The sequence below is a fragment of the Oncorhynchus keta genome, chromosome 15 (genome assembly GCF_023373465.1).
Source record: "Oncorhynchus keta strain PuntledgeMale-10-30-2019 chromosome 15, Oket_V2, whole genome shotgun sequence".
NCBI classification, from domain to species: domain Eukaryota; kingdom Metazoa; phylum Chordata; class Actinopteri; order Salmoniformes; family Salmonidae; genus Oncorhynchus; species Oncorhynchus keta.
In genome coordinates, this window is record NC_068435.1 from 12,499,641 (window position 1) to 12,505,640 (window position 6,000).

Genomic DNA, 6,000 nt, shown 5'->3' on the forward strand with positions numbered 1-6,000 from the left:
TCAGGCTCTATCAGATCCTCCTCTCCACCCTCTCAGGGCTGGGTGTCTCAGGCTCTATCAGATCCTCCTCTCCACCCTCTCAGGGCTGGACGTCTCAGGCTCTATCAGATCCTCCTCTCCACCCTCTCAGGGCTGGGTGTCTCAGGCTCTATCAGATCCTCCTCTCCACCCTCTCAGGGCTGGGTGTCTCAGGCTCTATCAGATCCTCCTCTCCACCCTCTCAGGGCTGGGTGTCTCAGGCTCTATCAGATCCTCCTCTCCACCCTCTCAGGGCTGGGTGTCTCAGGCTCTATCAGATCCTCCTCTCCATCCTCTCAGGCCTGGGCATCTCAGGCTCTATCAGATCCTCCTCTCCACCCTCTCAGGTCTGGGCGTCTCAGGCTCTATCAGATCCTCCTCTGCACCCTCTCAGGTCTGGGTGTCTCAGGCTCTATCAGATCCTCCTCTCCATCCTCTCAGGGCTGGGTGTCTCAGGCTCTATCAGATCCTCCTCTCCACCCTCTCAGGGCTGGGTGTCTCAGGCTCTATCAGATCCTCCTCTCCACCCTCTCAGGCCTGGGCGTCTCAGGCTCTATCAGATCCTCCTCTCCACCCTCTCAGGTCTGGGCGTCTCAGGCTCTATCAGATCCTCCTCTCCACCCTCTCAGGTGGGTGTCTGGGCGTCTCAGGCTCTATCAGATCCTCCTCTCCACCCTCTCAGGTCTGGGCGTCTCAGGCTCTATCAGATCCTCCTCTCCACCCTCTCAGGCCTGGGCGTCTCAGGCTCTATCAGATCCTCCTCTCCACCCTCTCAGGGCTGGGTGTCTCAGGCTCTATCAGATCCTCCTCTCCACCCTCTCAGGTCTGGGTGTCTCAGGCTCTATCAGATCCTCCTCTCCACCCTCTCAGGTCTGGGGGTCTCAGGCTCTATCAGATCCTCCTCTCCACCCTCTCAGGGCTGGGGGTCTCAGGCTCTATCAGATCCTCCTCTCCACCCTCTCAGGGCTGGGTTTCTCAGGCTCTATCAGATCCTCCTCTCCACCCTCTCAGGTCTGGGCGTCTCAGGCTCTATCAGATCCTCCTCTCCACCCTCTCAGGGCTGGGTGTCTCAGGCTCTATCAGATCCTCCTCTCCACCCTCTCAGGTCTGGGCGTCTCAGGCTCTATCAGATCCTCCTCTCCACCCTCTCAGGGCTGGGTGTCTCAGGCTCTATCAGATCCTCCTCTCCACCCTCTCAGGGCTGGGTGTCTCAGGCTCTATCAGATCCTCCTCTCCACCAGGCTCAGATTCTCAGGGCTGGGCATCTCAGGCTCTATCAGATCCTCCTCTCCACCCTCTCAGGTCTGGGTGTCTCAGGCTCTATCAGATCCTCCTCTGCACCCTCTCAGGTCTGGGTGTCTCAGGCTCTATCAGATCCTCCTCTCCATCCTCTCAGGGCTGGGTGTCTCAGGCTCTATCAGATCCTCCTCTCCACCCTCTCAGGGCTGGGTGTCTCAGGCTCTATCAGATCCTCCTCTCCACCCTCTCAGGGCTGGGTGTCTCAGGCTCTATCAGATCCTCCTCTCCACTCAGGGCTGGGTGTCTCAGGTCTGGGTGTCTCAGGCTCTATCAGATCCTCCTCTCCACCCTCTCAGGGCTGGGTGTCTCAGGCTCTATCAGATCCTCCTCTCCACCCTCTCAGGGCTGGGTGTCTCAGGCTCTATCAGATCCTCCTCTCCACCCTCTCAGGGCTGGGTGTCTCAGGCTCTATCAGATCCTCCTCTCCACCCTCTCAGGGCTGGGTGTCTCAGGCTCTATCAGATCCTCCTCTCCACCCTCTCAGGTCTGGGTGTCTCAGGCTCTATCAGATCCTCCTCTCCACCCTCTCAGGGCTGGGTGTCTCAGGCTCTATCAGATCCTCCTCTCCACCCTCTCAGGGTCTGGGTGTCTCAGGCTCTATCAGATCCTCCTCTCCACCCTCTCAGGGCTGGGTGTCTCAGGCTCTATCAGATCCTCCTCTCCACCCTCTCAGGTCTGGGTGTCTCAGGCTCTATCAGATCCTCCTCTCCACCCTCTCAGGCCTGGGCATCTCAGGCTCTATCAGATCCTCCTCTCCATCCTCTCAGGGCTGGGTGTCTCAGGCTCTATCAGATCCTCTCTCCACCCTCTCAGGGCTGGGTGTCTCAGGCTCTATCAGATCCTCCTCTCCACCCTCTCAGGGCTGGGTGTCTCAGGCTCTATCAGATCCTCCTCTCCACCCTCTCAGGGCTGGGTGTCTCAGGCTCTATCAGATCCTCCTCTCCACCCTCTCAGGTCTGGGCATCTCAGGCTCTATCAGATCCTCCTCTCCACCCTCTCAGGGCTGGGTGTCTCAGGCTCTATCAGATCCTCCTCTCCCACCCTCTCAGGCCTGGGCGTCTCAGGCTCTATCAGATCCTCCTCTCCACCCTCTCAGGTCTGGGCGTCTCAGGCTCTATCAGATCCTCCTCTCCACCCTCTCAGGTCTGGGCGTCTCAGGCTCTATCAGATCCTCCTCTCCACCCTCTCAGGTCTGGGCGTCTCAGGCTCTATCAGATCCTCCTCTCCACCCTCTCAGGTCTGGGTGTCTCAGGCTCTATCAGATCCTCCTCTCCACCCTCTCAGGGCTGGGTGTCTCAGGCTCTATCAGATCCTCCTCTCCATCCTCTCAGGGCTGGGTGTCTCAGGCTCTATCAGATCCTCCTCTCCATCCTCTCAGGCCTGGGCATCTCAGGCTCTATCAGATCCTCCTCTCCACCCTCTCAGGGCTGGGTGTCTCAGGCTCTATCAGATCCTCCTCTCCACCCTCTCAGGCCTGGGCGTCTCAGGCTCTATCAGATCCTCCTCTCCACCCTCTCAGGTCTGGGCGTCTCAGGCTCTATCAGATCCTCCTCTCCACCCTCTCAGGTCTGGGCGTCTCAGGCTCTATCAGATCCTCCTCTCCACCCTCTCAGGTCTGGGCGTCTCAGGCTCTATCAGATCCTCCTCTCCACCCTCTCAGGCCTGGGCGTCTCAGGCTCTATCAGATCCTCCTCTCCACCCTCTCAGGGCTGGGTGTCTCAGGCTCTATCAGATCCTCCTCTCCACCCTCTCAGGTCTGGGCGTCTCAGGCTCTATCAGATCCTCCTCTCCACCCTCTCAGGTCTGGGCGTCTCAGGCTCTATCAGATCCTCCTCTCCACCCTCTCAGGGCTGGGTGTCTCAGGCTCTATCAGATCCTCCTCTCCACCCTCTCAGGGCTGGGTTTCTCAGGCTCTATCAGATCCTCCTCTCCACCCTCTCAGGTCTGGGCGTCTCAGGCTCTATCAGATCCTCCTCTCCACCCTCTCAGGGCTGGCTCTATCAGATCCTCCTCTCCACCCTCTCAGTCTGGGTGTCTCAGGCTCTATCAGATCCTCCTCTCCACCCTCTCAGGTCTGGGCGTCTCAGGCTCTATCAGATCCTCCTCTCCCACCCTCTCAGGGCTGGGTGTCTCAGGCTCTATCAGATCCTCCTCAGGGCTGGGTGTCCCTCTCAGGGCTGGGTGTCTCAGGCTCTATCAGATCCTCCTCTCCACCCTCTCAGGGCTGGGTGTCTCAGGCTCTATCAGATTCTCCTCTCCACCCTCTCAGGGCTGGGTGTCTCAGGCTCTATCAGATCCTCCTCTCCACCCTCTCAGGGCTGGGTGTCTCAGGCTCTATCAGATTCTCCTCTCCACCCTCTCAGGGCTGGGTGTCTCAGGCTCTATCAGATCCTCCTCTCCACCCTCTCAGGTCTGGGTGTCTCAGGCTCTATCAGATTCTCCTCTCCACCCTCTCAGGTCTGGGTGTCTCAGGCTCTATCAGATCCTCCTCTCCACCCTCTCAGGTCTGGGTGTCTCAGGCTCTATCAGATCCTCCTCTCCACCCTCTCAGGGCTGGGTGTCTCAGGCTCTATCAGATCCTCCTCTCCATCCTCCAGGGCTGGGTGTCTCAGGCTCTGGGCCTGGGCATCTCAGGCTCTATCAGATCCTCCTCTCCACCCTCTCAGGGCTGGGTGTCTCAGGCTCCTCTCCACCCTCTCAGGGCTGGGTGTCTCAGGCTCTATCAGATCCTCCTCTCCACCCTCTCAGGTCTGGACGTCTCAGGCTCTATCAGATCCTCCTCTCCACCCTCTCAGGGCTGGGTGTCTCAGGCTCTATCAGATCCTCCTCTCCACCCTCTCAGGGCTGGGTGTCTCAGGCTCTATCAGATCCTCCTCTCCACCCTCTCAGGGCTGGGTGTCTCAGGCTCTATCAGATCCTCCTCTCCATCCTCTCAGGCCTGGGCATCTCAGGCTCTATCAGATCCTCCTCTCCACCCTCTCAGGTCTGGGCGTCTCAGGCTCTATCAGATCCTCCTCTCCACCCTCTCAGGTCTGGGTGTCTCAGGCTCTATCAGATCCTCCTCTCCATCCTCTCAGGGCTGGGTGTCTCAGGCTCTATCAGATCCTCCTCTCCACCCTCTCAGGGCTGGGTGTCTCAGGCTCTATCAGATCCTCCTCTCCACCCTCTCAGGGCTGGGTGTCTCAGGCTCTATCAGATCCTCCTCTCCACCCTCTCAGGTCTGGGTGTCTCAGGCTCTATCAGATCCTCCTCTCCACCCTCTCAGGGCTGGGTGTCTCAGGCTCTATCAGATCCTCCTCTCCACCCTCTCAGGGCTGGGTGTCTCAGGCTCTATCAGATCCTCCTCTCCACCCTCTCAGGGCTGGGTGTCTCAGGCTCTATCAGATCCTCCTCTCCACCCTCTCAGGGCTGGGTGTCTCAGGCTCTATCAGATCCTCCTCTCCACCCTCTCAGGTCTGGGTGTCTCAGGCTCTATCAGATCCTCCTCTCCACCCTCTCAGGGCTGGGTGTCTCAGGCTCTATCAGATCCTCCTCTCCACCCTCTCAGGTCTGGGTGTCTCAGGCTCTATCAGATCCTCCTCTCCACCCTCTCAGGGCTGGGTGTCTCAGGCTCTATCAGATCCTCCTCTCCACCCTCTCAGGCCTGGGCATCTCTCAGGCTCTATCAGATCCTCCTCTCCATCCTCTCAGGGCTGGGTGTCTCAGGCTCTATCAGATCCTCCTCTCCACCCTCTCAGGGCTGGGTGTCTCAGGCTCTATCAGATCCTCCTCTCCACCCTCTCAGGGCTGGGTGTCTCAGGCTCTATCAGATCCTCCTCTCCACCCTCTCAGGGCTGGGTGTCTCAGGCTCTATCAGATCCTCCTCTCCACCCTCTCAGGTCTGGGTGTCTCAGGCTCTATCAGATCCTCCCTCTCCACCCTCTCAGGGCTGGGTGTCTCAGGCTCTATCAGATCCTCCTCTCCACCCTCTCAGGTCTGGGCGTCTCAGGCTCTATCAGATCCTCCTCTCCACCCTCTCAGGCCTGGGCATCTCAGGCTCTATCAGATCCTCCTCTCCATCCTCTCAGGTCTGGGTGTCTCAGGCTCTATCAGATCCTTCTCTCCACCCTCTCAGGGCTGGGTGTCTCAGGCTCTATCAGATCCTCCTCTCCACCCTCTCAGGGCTGGGTGTCTCAGGCTCTATCAGATCCTCCTCTCCACCCTCTCAGGGCTGGGTGTCTCAGGCTCTATCAGATCCTCCTCTCCACCCTCTCAGGTCTGGGCATCTCAGGCTCTATCAGATCCTCCTCTCCACCCTCTCAGGCCTGGGCATCTCAGGCTCTATCAGATCCTCCTCTCCACCCTCTCAGGCCTGGGCGTCTCAGGCTCTATCAGATCCTCCTCTCCACCCTCTCAGGTCTGGGCGTCTCAGGCTCTATCAGATCCTCCTCTCCACCCTCTCAGGTCTGGGCGTCTCAGGCTCTATCAGATCCTCCTCTCCACCCTCTCAGGTCTGGGCGTCTCAGGCTCTATCAGATCCTCCTCTCCACCCTCTCAGGCCTGGGCGTCTCAGGCTCTATCAGATCCTCCTCTCCACCCTCTCAGGGCTGGGTGTCTCAGGCTCTATCAGATCTCACCCTCTCAGGCCTGGGCGTCTCAGGCTCTATCAGATCCTCCTCTCCACCCTCTCAGGGCTGGGTGTCT